Source organism: Xenopus tropicalis, chromosome 6 (genome assembly GCF_000004195.4).
Source record: "Xenopus tropicalis strain Nigerian chromosome 6, UCB_Xtro_10.0, whole genome shotgun sequence".
Taxonomy (NCBI): domain Eukaryota; kingdom Metazoa; phylum Chordata; class Amphibia; order Anura; family Pipidae; genus Xenopus; species Xenopus tropicalis.
In genome coordinates this window covers 95,240,411-95,258,900 of record NC_030682.2, presented here as the reverse complement: position 1 = coordinate 95,258,900, position 18,490 = coordinate 95,240,411, and the positions used below count along the sequence as shown (strand labels likewise).

The 18,490-nt window shown below is 38.0% G+C and overlaps 1 long non-coding RNA gene across 4 annotated transcripts in view; it reads right to left on the bottom strand.

The window, feature by feature from the left end:
• LOC101732499 overlaps positions 1–18,490 on the bottom strand; it is a 184,767-nt gene that overhangs the window by 53,612 nt on the left and 112,665 nt on the right. For all 4 annotated transcript variants that reach the window (XR_004223279.1, XR_004223278.1, XR_001171062.3 and 1 more), the window contains exon 3: positions 14,090–14,165. This is a non-coding gene — a long non-coding RNA (uncharacterized LOC101732499). The remainder of the gene's footprint in view (positions 1–14,089; positions 14,166–18,490) is intronic.

Below are 18,490 nucleotides of genomic sequence, written 5' to 3'. Positions count from 1 at the left end.
TAAAATAGTTTCTTAATTCAGACAAGTGTCTTTTTTGTGAATCGATCGTTAATTCTCCAAATATAAGAAGTGATAATATTTTTAACGCATGCTAAAAATAACACACGCTTTTTCGGCCTTTAGTGAATCGGCCCCACAGTCTTCTAAATCAATAAAGTAATATTGCCAACCTTTTTCTAATATTGCCTACTTTTTTTAGGTTAATGCAGTTGTGTGTAAAACTCACATTAGAATTTAATGAATGAGGAATTCTACACATGCAGGGCAGAGGTGTATAGGGTTCTAGCACCCCACTTCACATGCCTCTGCTCTCTATTCCTAGATATAGCCCTGGTTCAGATAATCCTGCTATCATGGTGGATAAAGTGTCATTGGTCTTGATGGAAAATTTACATTTGCCAGCCAAAAGGAAGCGAAAAAATAAATAAAACAATATAAAGGTGTATATACATAGAAATATTTTATTTTGTTGTTAATATGCCGTACAAATGCCAGGGTATATAATTACACATAGTAATACAGACTTATCTACTGTATACACTCACATACATAAACTATATATATAACAATATCTATACTTGCTGTAGATTTTAGTATCACAATAGCCTTGGATATTATGTTTTTTCAAGAAACCATCCAAGCCTCTGTTAAAGGCATTAACAGAATGTTACAGTTTTACACAATTTAGTTTCCACAATTTACAGTTTTGGACAATTTTATAATCTTTAAAATAGAAACAGGACTCTCTATGCCCACCTCCAAGTCATTAATAAACAAGTTTAAAAGCAAAGGACCAAGGACTGACCCCTGTGGTACTTCACTAACACTGGTCCAATATGTTCCATTTTTTACTATTCTTCGTAGTCTATCCTTCAGCCAGTTCTCTATCCAATTACAAATATTGTGCTTCAGGCCAATATTTTTTACTTTGACCATTAACCCAAGGGGGCACATTTACTAACCCACGAACGGGCCGAATGCGTCCGATTGCGTTTTTTTCGTAATGATCGGTATTTTGCGATTTTTTCGGAAAATTGTCGCGACTTTTTCGTTACCAATACGATTTGTGCGAAAAAACGCAAGTTTTTCGTAGCCATTCCTAAAGTTGCGCAAAATCTTGCGATTTTTCGTAGCGTTAAAACTTGCCCGAAAAGTCGCAATTTTTTCGTAGCGTTAAAACTTACGCGAAACATCGCGCCTTTTAAGTTTTAACGCTACAGAAAAGGCGCGACTTTTCGCGCAAGTTTTACCGCTACGAAAAACTTGCAAGATTTTGCGCAACTTTCGGAATGGCTACGAAAAACTTGCGTTTTTTCGCGCAAATCGTATTGGTAACGAAAAAGTCACGATAAGTCGCTGAAAAAATCGCAAAAAATACGAAAAAGTCGCAAAATGTTCGTTTTCCAATCGGAATTTTTCCAATTCGCTTGGAATTCGTGTCTTAGTAAATCAGCCCCAAGGTATCATTGTTACAATGCTATTTGGCATAACTCTGTACACTTATTAAAAGACTAGTTAAGTCGGTGGAGCATACAATGTCCCAAATTAATCCAAATTAAGTTCTTAGGGTAACCATTTTGCAGTTTTATGTGTAAGGACTTATTTTATATCTGCAGGGCTGATATCAGTTCCCACAGGCAAATCATAGCTCTACTACCTTAGAAACTGACATGGGAATGTGCAGTTATGAATGTGAGGGTCCTCCTGTAACTAAATTTCTTCCCTTTAGGACAATGGTAATAAAAGCTCACCAGAAATATTTTTCAGCTGAATTAAGCTAATGATTATGTTTCAAACAAAAGTTGTGTGCGGCCTGCATGATGAAAGAGAACTTCAGACTAAAGAAATAGTGCTTTGTCAAGAGCTAAATAAATCACAACGTGCTCACCCTTAGCTCAACAGTCTTAGAAGGTCTTGCCAAATTAATACTGACATTTTTGTGCTTTCCAAGAGTATTGCAAACTCAATTAGTAGTCAGAGTTATTGAGAAATCCATTCCCCAATGCCGAAAACAAAGAAAGGTTAAGTTACTTTACAAAAGGAAATCTATGTGAAAGACCGACTTTAACAGGTGTTGTGCTAAAAAAGGAGATAAAATCTTCCATTTTAAATTGGGTAAAACAACATCCTGATTTGTGCATGAAACTGGTTGACAAGTCATGTAAAAAGTAATGTAGAGCCTAGGATTTGAGAAGAAAAACACATCATTGCTGTTTTACAAATTACAAGAGGATCAAGATTAAATTACCTAATTTTGTTCTTCCCCTGTTTCATTAGGCCCTTCTCTATTGAAGAAATATAGAAATCTATAAGTTCCTACATTTTCCAGCCAATTTTTAAAATTATGTAGATGCAGTTTATTGGCTGCTATATATATCCTGGGAATGCAAAAAATGTACAAAGTATGTATAACAGTGCCTAGCCATTGTGTAGTGCTCTTGTATAAACAACAAGGAGATCCTCCCCTAATCTGTATGCAAAACAATAGGAATCCTGTAAAAGAAATTGACAGTCCTACAAGTTTCACTTTCATGGAATATCACTATACACTGAAGCTCACCCAATGAGGTAAGGGAGGTTCTAAACCCTCCATAAAACTGTGTCACTTTAACCCTTGGGTTTCTAAAGAAGATGAACAAAAGCTTACAGATGCAAGTGATATCACAGTAAGGTTGCTAGTGGCCAAAAGATATGATAAAAGATGCAGGAGAATTGTCCTATGACAAAATCTTTACACTGACAAAAGCAGTTTGTAGTTCAGATTAACATCTGCCCTTGCTGTGCTCTAAAAGTGATCTAAACCTATTGCACCTCATGCTTCTCTAAAGAAGCTGACCAAAATCTTAACTACAGATGCAACAGAATCAATGAAAATGCTGCTGATCAATAAAAATGAAAAATTTGAGTTTTTTCTCAGGAATATTACCAGTGTCAGGCTGGGGTGTCCAAGGTCCACCGGGCCTGGTGCCTAAAAGGGCCCACTTCCTAATGTCTGCCCCTCTACCCTCATACCTTTATCCTCCTTCCTCCTCTTTAACTTTGCAGCTGGCAGGCTGTGCAGGGAAGCAAATTTTGGTCAATGGAGCCAATGTGAGATGGGGCCCCTGGGTTTTTTTCTCATTGTTCTGTCATCTCAGTATGACCCTGAATAATACTATGTTTTAAACAAATCAGAACTATCTAAATTTAGACTGCCTGCCTGTTGTTGAACTACAATCCCCAGAAATCCCCAGAAATGAATTGCATTGCAGAGGGGGCTAAAACTTCAGTGCATCATTAGCAAACACTTACACATCTAATGTTTTTCAGCTGATAATATACAATATAAAGATGAATTAAATTGACACTAACCCCTTTATTAATCTTTCCCACTGCACTCCCTAGTATTCTCAAGACGATTACCAAAACAAGACTGCTACTTACCAGGACTTATGTGTCGGTTATGTCAGTCGTATTAGGGTTATCTTACATCCAGAGATTACTGTGTCACCTTTGCTGTATGATATTACACTGTAAGCATAACACCAGAAAGCTAAGCACAACACTGTTTACAAATGCCATTGGTCCCCATAGCTCACTAAAGTAAATGACCAAAAACGTAATTACAGATTCAAGAGAGTTGACCAATGAGAAGGCCAGCACTGTGTCACTTATCTTACATAAGGAGATTGCTGTGTCATTTTGCCTTCAAGATCATACTCTGTAATCACACACCAGAAAGGAGGACATATAGCTGTTCATTTTTTCTGCTATAGAAAACTTTGCTTAAAGCTTTCAACCTTTTCTAAATCGTATCTAAGCATTTTCCTGTCGTTTTGCTTACTTAATCTCCCCTATATTTTAGAAGCAGCATTTAACATAGCAAGATACACCACCACATCTGTGCTATTTAATTACAGTCCTTATAGTCAAATTGAATTTAGCCCAAATATGGAATAAATAAAACTAAGTGGGAGTGCAAATTGGTTAATTTACAAGCGATTGAAGTAAAGCTTCTCATACTGCAGGCCAAGTGTAACATCTGGTATAAAAAGTTATACTTGTTGTACAATAATTGTTTTTATGAAGATAAATGAATTGTAATCATGAGAATTACAGTAAAATGGGATTAAAGATGTTAAACAGCTTTATAATGAATAAGTTAAAGTATAGAGAAAATTGCTTCTTAAACTATATAGGTTAAATACAGGAATGACATATTTCCTTCTCCCTCTGCATGACTTATAATATTAGTGTATACCCCTAGGGATCAAGTAAGTGACTATTTTTATGAACTTTTATTCCTTACATGGATAAAATAGGGCACATGTACGTTCCCAAATGCAGTGAGCAAAGTTAAAGGCAAGTTTAAACTCAATCACCATGTTTTTTTTTCTCAGAATGCAGCCTTTTTTCCCACAATTCCAAAGTCATTGCAGTCGCAAGGGGGTAATGTGCTTGGCATAATTGTGCTACGACTACCTTAATTGTTCAATTGTGCGGTCCACCTGGCATCATTTCCAGTGTTCAGTATGCAAGTGATGTCTGCGCTCGATTCTTTAGGTGCAAGTGTGCTGTGCCTTTTGCCGCTGGCTGTGAAGGGAACCCTAGAGTTACTATCTGGTCAGGAGGTGGCAGTAGCTCCAGGTTTTCCCTGCATTAATAAAGGGTTTTGCACTCACAAGCGTTCCTTTCTGCATTTCCCTGCACTGCGTTCCTCTGTCTCCTCCTGTGTTCCTCCTTCTGCACAGGATGGAATGTATCCTGCATCTTCCTAATGTGCCCAAACTTACACAGCACTGAATGCAGGTGGGACGCAGCATGTTGCTTCCCACCTGTGCCCCGTGCTTACATGCACCTGTGCAAGGATGAGCACATTAGGAAGAACAGGATACGCTTGTTTCTGCGCAGAAGTAAACGCTCATAAGTATGAGCCCTTAAACTGATAGCAGGAAGGACTGAGTGGCACCAAGCACAACTGCCTCCATTAACCATTTAAGTGACACCAGCTGAAAATATGATGGTGAAAAGAATGCTCTAAGTACCAGTGATATACATTTTACTAAGGTTTTTTCTGTTTGCCTTGACTACTGGTGGATTGCATGTAAGCCTACATAGCCTCGACAAAGCGCTAGAGGCAGTATATTTTTATACTGTGAGTATATTTTTGGCATAGAAAGCTACATTTATACACTTGTGCAAACTTATATAATAGTCACGTTACCTTACTGCAGTGATCCCCAACCAGTGGCTCATGAGCAACATGTTGCTCCCCATCCCCTTGGATGCTGCTCCTAGTGGCCTCAAAGTAGGTGCCCATTCTTGAATTTCTGGCTTGGAGGCAAGTATTGGTAGCATAAAAACCCAGTGTGAAGCCAAACAGAACCTTTTGTAGGCTGCCAGTCCACATAGGCTGCCACATAGCCAATAAGATGAAAGCACAGGGTTAGTTATACAGAAAAAGACTGCATGCAGTGAGTGCATTTTTTGTTTAGTGTTAAGAACAAAGCTTCCAGTGCTTGGACATGGTTGGTGTACTGTAGCACAAACCACTGTGAATTGTTTGTCGAACATAGAAGGCAGTAAAGAAATAGCCATAGAAGATCCATAACTGACTGCAATGGAATCTACCACTCTGCACTATGATAGTTTCCATAACTTCAAATATTTATGGACACATTTATTGGAGGCAGTTCCCCTGGAAGAAAGATATGGTGCCAATGTTTATAAAAGAAGGAAAGTTATAATAAGGAAATTACATCCTGGGAATGTTTTATTAACCCTCTGAAGTAATCTAAAGACATATTTTTTATGTATGTGTAATATAGAAATGTTATATATATAGAATGTTAACATTATGCATAACATATTTGGTCATACAATGTATAAATATATACAAATTCTAAATATAAAGTACATTTTAGAAAACCGCAGATGGGGAAGGATGCAAAAAATATTAGTAGAAAGCAAGCTTACACACAATATGCCAATATCATCATTCCCACACTAGCAATGTCCCGATCACAGCACCATATTCATAATAGAAGGCAGTGCTCATGGCAGGCAGGCAGATGGAGAATATGATAAAAGACCACACAACGAACTGGCTACTCAGCGGCATCTTGGACAGTAGTTTCCGAAAAAAGACTATGGGGCACATTTATTAATGTACGAACACTCCGAATGCGACTTTTTCCTACTGTGCGTATTTTCTGCTACAATTTTGTACCTTGCGTGACTTTTTTGTACCTTTGTGTGACTTTTTCGTACTTTGCGACAAAATTTATGTGACAAAATTGCATTGTTGTGCCGAGTATGAAAGTTTCACATTCATTCAAGCTTCGGTATTGTGACTTTCCTTGGGCCAGGTTAGAGCTGCAGATTGCTATTGAGTCCTATGGGAGTCTTCCAAAACCATACACAGAAGGATCAAAGCCGGAAAGGTTTTCCCGTTGTTTACGATCATTCAATACGAAAATTTTGTGACTTTAGGAGCACCAATACAATATTATCGCAACTATTCCGATTTTTTCGTAAGCATTTTTGTGATACTTGCGATCATCAGAAATTATCGTATCCCATCCGAATTTTACCCATTTCGGGATTCAAAATCGTGATTTGATGAATGTGCCCCTATGGGTGGCATTCTGCTTTGCTTTTAGTAAGAGGTGACGGATAGTGATTCATAGCTTCATATAGTTTGGAACTATGTAACTATATATGTATTTCCTACATTTTGAATTGATAAGGTAAAACTATAAGGTATTAATTATCAAAATAATCTGATATATATGATATAGTGCATCCAGCCTTGCCAAGACTTTGGTATTGAATGGTAATATTTTGTCAGAATAATTTTAACTTTAATTAGTGTATATAATGCATGTTTCAAAAAAGCCAAAGACCAACAGTATAAACTTGGCATGCATTGCAGAGTACAGATTTCTGACAAGAAAAAAGACACTTTCCTGCCATTGTTAGTTAATTTTTTTGGCAAGAGGAAAGCAGCGGGGTTATAGGGGCACAAACAGTGCAAATCCAAACTCAATTCAAAAAAATGAAATTACAGCACAAGAACGACATCAAGCAAACAATCATCATCAGAGCCTTCTTGTCACAAGACGACAATTAGCTTTTAATAACTTTCACAATTGTCTTCATAATTAGGCAGCTTATTAAGACAGTTTTGCAAATAAACAAACTGTAGCTGTGAGTTAAATCATAACAAGCAGAAGAGAGTGGGTGGGTGTAGAATTACTTCTTAACCCATATGATACTTCCCAGAGCTGCAAATGCTCCTCTGTAAGGCAGGGAACCACAATCGATTATGCATATTTTTTTTTTTTTTACTTGATTTTTTTCTTATCAGACACATCTTTGGTCAGTGCCACTTTTCAGGAATTCTAATGAATTGTGTGATCTATGAGTGTGACCTTGGGAAACATGAATTATGCTGAATTAGCTAATTTATATGCTAGCGTGGATGCATTTATTCTGCCACCTGGTTTCTCCCCTTTATAGAAATCTCAAAGAACATGTGTCCGTTACCCAGGATTTCATCTATACTAGAAAAAGAAATAAAGAAAGAAAGAATGAAATGTTCACTCTTCTATTGTATTGTGTAATAGAGTCATGGCAGCCATCATATTTGAAGTAAGTTTGTCACCATAACCAGTGCAGAATGCTAAATATTATATAATACATTATATCTATCTGTAACCCACATGTATGTATGTGCTTTATTTATAAAGTGCTACGGGTATAGGAAACCCATTATCCAGAAAGCTCCAAATTACAGGAAGGCCATCTCCCATAGACTCTATTATAATAAAATAATTATTCATTATAATAAAACAATCCTATTGGGTTTATTTGATGTTAAAATTATTTTTAGTAGAGTTATAGTATGGAGATTCAAATTACAGAAAACCCCAGGTCCTGAGCATTCTGGATAACAGGTCCCATACCTATACTAGGGTAGCTACATATAATAGGGGCTCATACATAGTATAGAAAAGTACAGCGAAGATAAACATTAGAATAAAAAAATAAATAAACAAGTATATATACATTTCTAGCAATTAAGTGTAATGTGGTAAGAGACTAAAAGACACAGTACAATGCAAGTCCCTGCCCCATAGAGCTTACAATCTATATATAAAATGTGAAGCAAAAAAGATTTCACAACCCAACAGATTATATGTGGATATGAATGTGCTAAAGAATTTTCCTGTGGCAGAATCTAATCTGTATGTACAGGGATGGGAAACCTGTTATCCAGAAAGCTCTGAATTATGGTTAGGCCATCTTCCATAGAGTTTTTTTTTAATTCTTAATTCCTTAATGCATTTTTCTCTGTGTATAATGTTTATAATTTTTCAGAAGACTTAAGGTATGGAGATCCAGATTCCAGATAACCCCAGGTCCCAAGCATTGTGGATAATAGACCCCATACTTGTAATCTGTTAAACTATTTCCTGATATGTACTCCTCAACTCAACTCCTCCCCACTTGATGCTACAGGCTGCAATAAGCTATGATTTTGCACATTTATTTTGTTAGTTTGTTTTTCTTTTCCTATACGCACTCCTCACTGCAGCTTCTTCCCGTCTGCCATCGCCCTTCTATAAAACTTTAACAGACACTGGTATCACCCCATCTCAAGTAACACTTGAGGCATATTCATTTACATTTGAGACAATCATCACCAGTGATGTTGTCCATAGCAACCAATCACAAATTAGATTTTAACTGTCACCTACAAGTCAGAAAAGGAAAGCAAAGATGTAATTGGTTGCTATGTTAATGAATACGCCCCAAGAGTAGTAAGATATCCAATCAGTAGGTCTGTTGTGTTTATATACATGCCATATGGTCACACACATGGATAGCCAAACTGAGCAAAGGTCACAGGTTGGCCAGTGACACACATACACACAATAGGTCATCACAAATTTGTCTGAACCACTGTGGTGTGACTGTCCCAGATCTTGAACTGCCACAATACTTAAACCAGCCCTTTGTATTCATTGGATCATGGTTTTATTGGCATGAGACCCTTCCCAGCTACAGTCAGGTGATCCCTATGGTGGCCAATAAAAAAGGCAGCTATTCAGGAGTTTTAACAATGAAAGCAAGTAAGTTGTAGGTAAACTCAGTCTCTGTGTAAAATGTATACTGAAGCAGTAGAATTCTTAATGAATCAGATAAAAGTGAGTGTAGCACTGGACCAGACCAGTGAGGACTTTGACGCAGGGCCGTCATCAGGGGGGCACAAGGGGGACAATCATCCCGGGCATTTTTAAGTTTAAAGGGGACCCGGCCATGCTAAAGTTTCCTTAGCTCGGACCCCCTTTAATCAAGTCCGGGCCCTATCCTCATCTGGCATGCCCAGCTGTGACCCGCGGCTCCCCGATACTTCTGCACTTTTATAAGGTTGCGCCCGTGCGTACTGTCCTCACATCCACGGGATGCAACCTTATAAAAGCGCAGAAGTAGCGGGGAGCCACGACACATAGTGGAGGACACCACCGGAGCGTAAGGAAGCAGGAGGCTGCTGGGGGGAGGGAAGGGGGGAGATGGAGGATGCTTGGGGGGGGCCTGGGGAAGCAGGAGGATGCTGGGGGGGGCTGGGGGGAGCCGGAGGATGCTGGGGGTGCCCTAGAGGAAGCAGCAGGATGCTGGGGGGAGCCGGAAGATGCTGGGTTTGCCCTGGGGGGAGCTGGAGGATGCTTGGGGGGGCCCTAGAGGAAGCAGCAGGATGCTGGGGGTGCCCTGGGGGAAGCAGCAGGATGCTGGGGGGGGCCCTGGGGGAAGCAGCAGGATGCTGGGGGGGGGAGCAGGAGGATGCTTTGGTGGACCGGGAAGAAACAGAAGGATGCTGGGGGGGGGCTGAAGGATGCGGAAGGAAGCATTGGGGAGTGGGCCATAGTATGAGTAATTTGGGGGAGGACCACCAATGTTTTAGGGGGCCCTGGGCTGGCTAGCAATGTTTTAGGAGGTACCTGCCCTGGCACCAATGCAAAACATAACCCCTGGCCCCAAATGTTTTAGGGGGGCCCTGGCTACCAAAGTCTGTATTTCCTTTGTATTGATGGGAGGGGCCATTGGGGGTGTGGGAGGAGGGGGGCCCAGAAAATGTTGTTGTGAGGGGCCCCATGATTTCTGATGGTGGCCCTGCTTTGACGTACTTGGTCAGCTTGAAGTATATTGCAATATAAGGACAGAATGCACTGCGTTATTTTGTAGCACACAATATTAGCGCACGCTATTACGCACATAACCATTCATTTCTGAAAACTAGCATTATGAAAATGACCATTTCCCTGAAAACTCTAGGATGCATCACTCTAGGGCAATCATATACTTAATCCTCTTCTTCACAAGCCAACAAAAATCCGACTGCAAACTCCATCTTGTCTTGCCAAACGCTCACAAACCGCAATGTTTTTTAAATACCGCCTACTTCAAGTAGGTGTTAATATTAGTACAGATTACTGCGATATTTCACGCGTTTAGCGCTGCATATATATTTGTGAATCATGCGTTAGTATTATTTTATTTGATAATTACCGCAATTCAATGGAAATAACGCTTTTTTTTCGCATGCGATATGAGTTGTAACGCATGCGAAATGACTTTGATGAATCGCTACTCAATTATTGCACACTTTTTAACGCAAAAAACTATGCGATAAGTGTTAACGACCTTTAGTGAATCGGCCCCTAAATCTTTTAAAATATACCATTATGAATCAAAAATATCATTGTTAACAAGTAAATATTAAAGAACCCAGGGAAAAATCAATAAAATGTAAATGGGTGATCCAAGTTGTAATTCAATGTTATGGTTAAATACATTTAAGATTCATATCAATTGAGATCAATATTTTCCAACATAAATGCCTAAAAATACTGTTTCATGAGTGAGTAATGGAACTACGTGACAAGGTAATTTAATAATTTTATGTTGGCTGGATATTAAAGGCATGCTTTTCTTGGCAACATTTTCAATGACACATGGTCTATTTTAATACCGTTCTTGCCTCAGTTTATGCAGTTGCAAAAACTCCCTTCCAAATGTGCATATAATCAAACATTAGAATTCAGAAAGCTGCAGATTGTATTTTAATAGTAAAGGGATGTGGGCTGCTTTATTGGGCAAACCTGTCCAAATATATATATCTAAAATGCTTTCAGAAATTGTTGCATAGCTATAGTAGTTTTGCGGAATCTGAAAGTAATTAAGTAACATTTAATTCTATAATCACAGGGAATCACTTAAGCTGTATTGATAGGCCGACTTATCATCATTGACTTTATACTTGACTGGTAGAATCAAACAAGACATTAAAGATTCTTGAGCATCCTAAGATCCTAAAAAAAACCAGCAGCAAGGTATCAAGTCTTTTGTACTCTGCACCTACTTACTAGAACTTGAGCATCATTCTTTAAGCAGAACTACCTTGCATCTCTTAGGGCAGTGGTTTTCAGATTTTGTCAGTTCAAGTCCTCTCCATCCAAGTTTATAGACAGAGGGGAAATATTGGCATCAGCCACTCAGCCGTCGTTCTAAGAAATAAGTATTTACTTCAAATCTCATCTTTAATGAATTTCAAGGTGGGCTTTCATGTCTATCTAAAAGAGCAAATAGAAATCTGATTCCAAATAGCATTCATCTGAACCCCTTGCACTACTCCAAACATCCCCCTCCAGGCAGCGAGCCCCACAATTTGAAAATGACTTCCATAGACCAATGGCAATTTCCAGCTCAGCAGGTAGCAAAATACTTGGAATCCCCCACCTTTGACCTAAATAGTAATTGTCTGAATGCTGCCTGTTCTCTCTACCTGCACACCTTGCAATTAGCCATCACAAACACTCACTGCCATGTTTTGAGTTATAATCACCCAACCCACATGTGCACCTACAGGGTCCAGGCAATTAACATCCATGTCAAAGGGCAATTTGCAGTGTTTTGCCACCTGTCCAGTTGAAAATTATACAGGCAGCAGCTGGGAATTGCCCCATGTGCTACTGACCTTAGTACCTGTGGGTTTGTGTCTAGGCCTTAATAAATGAGGGCTAGGTAAAAATCAATATTTTTACAAATAACCCCACAATTTTCAAGCCCAATGTAAGTAGTCCATGACTTGCAACTATTCCAACAAATAGTTTTCTTTGCGCAATCCATCAAATTAAATACATTTTTTAATCACATTAGCAAATACTTAGGACTGAGCAGAACTCTGATATAGAGTTATAAGAAAGGTTAGAAGCATACCTAAACATAGACCTAAACATCTATGCATGTAACAATTTTAATAAATAAGTGGAGGATTTATAATGCACCTTCAGGTTTATCACCATATTAACTTATAATGTTAAATATGTGAAATGAACACAGAAACAAACAATTTTCTTCTACTATTAAATAACAATGGCACAAAATGGTTACAAATTTGCTTCAAAACATTCACGAACACAAGGAGAATCAATTATTTAGCAATAACCAGTATCTACTGATTGAAAACCGCAGATGGATGAAAAACAATACAAGTGGATACACTGGGTAAATTCAGGCCTCCATGTTTTCTTAATATGAAAGTTTCTTGATACGTTGAGTTTTGCAACTTTAATTCAGTCTGCTATGAGATAGCATTTCTGTGCTTGGAAAGTCTTTTGTGGAAAGGCATTTTGTAAAAGGCAACTGCACATAGTAAAACATTTAAGATTAGATCAGGCTAAATCTGGCCATACACGTGGCGATCTAACGATGTTTCGTGCGACCATCGGTCGCAAGAAACATCGTCAGATCCGCCACACACAGTCAGGGCTGAAACAGCAGATAAGGAGGTAGAAACAATAGGATTTCTACCTCCTTCTGCCGATTCAGCCCTGACGGCAGATTTTGATCAGGCGCCTTCTATGGCGCCCGATCAAAATTTTCTAACCTGGCCGATCGGCGAGTCGTCCGATATCAGCAGCTTCCTGCGATATCGGTCGACTCGCCGACATGCCATACACGCACCGAATATCGTACAAAACGAGGTTTCGTACAATAGTATCGGTGCGTGTATGGCCAGCTTAAGTAACCTAAACATGACCAGTATCCCTGGAGCCCTCCATACCTTCTCTGTATTGCAAGAAGCCATTTTTCAAGCACATTACTTTTCTAGTAGTAGGGAACAGAATACAGCAGGGGTTAACTCTTCCTGAATATAAAATATACTCTAAGCAAATGGAACATTTAAATTCCAGCTAGAGATGAAAATCTGCCTTGTAGTTCAAGATAAAAAAGCTTAATGTAAATTCTTATTAGCATGAAAACTTACACATATTTTCTGTTTTGTTTGTATCAAAAGCGAGGTTTTGATAGATAAAAATATTATACGTTTCAGGTTTACAAAGTTGAAATTGTATTTAAAAGCATTTGGTAAAGTCTTATTAAATCAAAGAAAATGTTCTGCTTTTTTTTCTGTCCATAAAGATAATACAACAACATTACATTGCTTCAGAAGTGTGAAATGTGAACAAATCTGCCATAATTGAGGGCAAAATAGGGTAACTGTCTACAAAAACAAAGCTGGATTCATTAGCAAATGCTGTTTAAAAATTGCATAAAACTGCATGGCAAATTGTGCGGATAATGGAATGTTTGTTACAAGAGACGATACAATGATTTCACTTCAATAGCGTATTCACTAAGGATCACATTATATGATCAAACTTCAAACCAAGCCGTTTCCCTCAATCAGCAAATCAAACCCATTTCAAAGTTAATTCCAGTATTGCAATTGTAATAAAACCAATGAATGGTTCTCTATTAGATATTATGCACAGTATCACATATATCTTCATCATAGATATTTATTTCTTTATTTTTAATCGAAAAAACGTTTAATCGAAAAAGGCTTGGCATCTAAAACCTGGTGATATTTTTTGATAACTTTTGAAAAAGTTATCTTGAAAAATCTGGCAACAACTATATAGACATAGATTTGAATTTTCTGAATGAAGACTATAATCACTTTCTCCACGAAACTAGAATGATGTCTGGTACAATTTAAGAAAATGGCTTGGTCTATCGTTTAATTCTTCTGTTCACTCACCATTGCCAGCTTCCCTCCCTCCAAAAGTGTCAGTTTCATCCAGATGCTGGTGGAACAGACTGGGTGGTCTCTTATCCTGTAAGTGGCATAGTGAGAAAGAATTGTAAGACAAAGCAATACGTGAGAAGGCAAACCTTTGCATTGTACATATAAACAGGACTAAGCCATTAGTAAAATTAAACTCTGCCAGGTTATTCCTAATTTACAAGGGGGCAACGCTTGTAAAGCATTTTTTCCTAACTGCAAAAACACTAATGAATTTCATACAACAGAAAAAGATCCAATTTCTTGCAAATATATTGTTGATCTTCCACAGACCTACAGAATTCTCATAGGAAGGGTAGATTATGTTTCTAAAATGAATTACTGTGTTGTCTTCCAGTCTTAGATAATTTACATTGTTTTCTATGCTGGCAAAGGAAACAAATGATAATGCTAACTATAGGGCAAATATTGCAATTAAAAATGGTTACCTTATGTTCTATATCCATTGATCCTGCATCCCAAAAGTAAATATATAAAATCCTTAGACAATAAGCTGTCAGGCAACAGATTGGGTACGAGAAAAAAGTTGCCTGCTGCGTGTCTGACCTGTCAGGAATCTGTTTCCCACACTATTAATAACTCAAGCAAATGTAAAGTAATGAGGTAAAAACTTAAATTGGAAGAGAGGGTGTGTGGGCAAAAATTCATTTAAACTCTGGTCTGTGAAAGAGACATGCCTAGGGTAATTCCGACAGATCACCTTACTCTCCTGCCTCTCGGGTACCTAAGAGTACTGTCTATTGTGAGCAAAATGTTTTACTTTAAGGGGAACTATTGCAGAAATATAAATGTCTCACTGAAAATGTCTAAATATGATCAATTAAAAATGATGTGCTGTTTCTGAAATAATTATTCTTCACTCTCTTTATTCTTTCTTCATGCAGGAGTCAGAGTCGGATTTTGATTTATAGCTAGGTCTAATACATCCTTTGGGGGGTTGCACCCTTTGCATAAAAAAATGTATTAGAGCTCACGCTTTCAAAATAACCAAAAGTGTGGTCTCTTTACTGACCCCCCAACTTCTACATAAAGAAGGAATGAATAAAGGCAAGTTGCTGAGAGGGGGACAGTGAAGAATAGCTTGAATATTCCAGAAACGGGACAACATTTTTAACTGATTGTATTTACAAGGATTCTTATTTCCATGAGATGCGGGTTATATAACATTTTTATTCTTTAGTTCCCCAAGGCAAACATACTTTTTTCTTTTACAGAGATATTTAAAATGTGCTTGAAAGCTGTGTTTCCCTGTCCCAGGTCCATGGCTGCTGTGAGCTTAAAGCCATATTTTACTGCTAGTCTATCTCTGGTTTTTCTCTTTAGTCAGTTTCTGTGCAGTTATATCATATGCAAGTGTACTTATTAGTCTAGCATGTTTAGACGTGTGCAGTTTTATGGGGTGTTCCTGCAACCCAACACCCCATCTACCTAGAGACCCCATTTACCTAGTTAAAGGTAATGTACACCCAAAACCTGCTTTTGCATACATTTTGCAAGAATTGTAAATTAGAATTCCCTCCCCAATGCTGCCTACTGCCTACAAAATTGTATTAGTAATTAGCTTTCCACAAGCCAATTCCCACAATGCCTTGCTTGTTCTGTAATTACAGTTACAAATTTAAGATGGGTTAAAAGGAGGCTGAAGCCCATCAAGTTCAACAATGCAAACAAATCCCAAACTTTGTTCTTGACAATCCTGTGTACAAGAATCACAAAACTGAAGTCTTAATGCCCCTCCTGACATACTGGCAATAGCAAAGGACAGACAGACCCTGCTTTCAACTTCTGTTTCATTTACAAATATGTGTATGTGTAAAACTGATCTTGGCCTATCCCTGCCTCTGCTTAATTGCTGCCTGTCCAGACCTCAAACTGCTCCTGACTCTGCCTGACAGTGAATCTGGTTCTCTGAGGCCTTGCTTAGTCATGAATTGCTTTTCCCTAATCTCTCACAATCTACTCCTGCTCTGTCTTGTCCCAGTCTGTTTGTATTTTGCCCACTATGCCTTGTCCCAGTCTATTTGTGCTTTGTTTACTGCATCCTGCTTCAGTCTGTATTATCCTGCTCTGTCCTGTCTCAGTCTGCCTTGTACTTTGCCCACTTTAACCCGTCAAGTCTACTTTGTACTTTGCCTGTTCTGTCCTTTATCACTGATGTGCCGACTCCATCATGTCCAATCTGCTTTGTACTTTGCCTGTTATATCCTGTCCCAGTGTGTGTCGTCTTCTATACCCACTCCCAGTCAGAGCTTTTCAATGTGTTTCCCAAGTCTCATTTTTTTTTAATGTAGTTGAGTTGTGCTTGTATGACCCCATCCCAATCTCCTAAAATAGTAATCATGAAATAAGATGACTAAAAATACCTTTCCGCCTATTACCTTAGACTTTCTGCTTATAAATGGATAGGTCAAAAGTGGGACATTTATAACTAAAATTCACTGGGAATGATTCATCTTTATTTCTTCACCAAAATAAACAAATCAGTCAAAATGTATTTCAAAAGATTCCTCTATCATTTCCACTAATAAACCCAAGTTAAACTAAAGACTAACTACAAAAATAGCAGTGACAAACCCACTAGGTTATGTAGAAGGTTGGCACCCGTAAATTATAGAAACCAATTTACCTTGCTCCTACATTCTATTCTGTTCTGTTAAGAATAAATATTTGTTTGTTTATTTTTTTAAGCTTCCTTTAATATGTAACTTAATTACTTTATTTTTATTGCACCCTCTGTTTTTTGGGTCAAAATACATACATATATTCCTACATACGTGCACCAGCTGGCTTGCTTTTTGCCAATCTGTGGTGCCAAAACTATGAGCATGCTTTGCATAATAAAACTCCAAGTCCTCCTTTCATTGATTTGAATGGCTGAGCAGAAACATTGCTGATCATTTCAATTGGGTTAATGAGGGCTTAACTTACTGAAGCACTTTGTCACGTTAAGCTTCTGTATTTGCCAAGATTGGGACTTAGCAAATCAAATTGCATTGCAATTCTTTGTTAAGTTCTTTACCTTATATCATTACCTTATTTCATTTTTATCAGTTTGGCCTTTTTCCTTGTTAAGTGATTTGTGCCAAAAACGTATGTAGAAGTTAAGTAGTAAAAATATCTAATCTGGCTGTTACATTTACATAAACTTCCTATAAAGCAAAGTGGCAAACAAGGAGTTGAGTGAATACATTAAAAGTATAAAGTAAGAGAATGCAATACAATATTGCTTAAAGCTCATAATTAAGCCATTTTCCTTAGTTGTATCATCTTTATGTCTCAGTGCTATCAGCAACTGTTCCAGCTTCATTTTGAATGTCCCTATCCATAAACAGCAGTAGGGGACCAACTGTGGCTGCAGGTCAGATACATTCAAGTCCATCAGCCACATGCCACCATTTGACACATGGCAGGACGTGTATCGATTTAATTGTCTCAATTTACTTTCTAACTACACCAGACCCTAATACAGTTATACATTTATAGATCGTATATGTCTCCACAACAACTTCAAATAAAATATTTATTGCCAGCAATATGCTTGTCTGATATCATATGGGTTCTCATTGTAGGAATATAGAGAGCCATGAAAGGCATTTGACCTTTTCCCCACAGCACTTCAAAACTGTAGCAGTGTATCCAACTTTAGAGCAAGTAGAAAATGGAAATATACTGTACATGGGACCTTAAAAAACACCTTTTTAACACTCTAATGGGAGGGAACGTAAGGAAAGTCACAGAAAGAAATACACAGCAATTTTTACTTTTGTGTTTTTTCCTTTTAAGCATATTTTAAGCATTTCTAATTGCCAGCAGCAAAAGACTGTGTGCTTAATAGAAATACACTTGGCACAGTATATATGATAAAACCTCTTACTAGAAAAAGTTTTTATTTTGAGCCAAAAAAAAAAGCATTATGTGCAATTGAAATCCCAGTGTAATAACTGTCTGATGAACAATATTTAATGGCTACATGATAATAAAGATGATGATGATGATTTGATTTGTAATTTCAAAAATGTGTATTGTTTTATTACATTCCCCAATTAATCTTCAGTAAAAGTACAGGACAAGCCATTTAAAATGTAGTGCAAAAGCCACCTCCACCACCCACAATGCCCATACTACCTGAGGCAGTAACAGTTCTGCATTTTCAAGGCCTTTAACAGATTACACAGTTGCCCATTTACATTTAATAGTTCTATTTTCTTTTTTCCCTGCGTTTCTGTTTCTTGATGCACTGTCCCCACTATTTGCTAGCTCTAGTTAGAGGAGCCAGTATTAATCTATCCCTGATTCTTCCCTTGCCAAGATAAGTAAAAGTAATCCCCTCTCAGAAGACACGGCCATTCAATTATT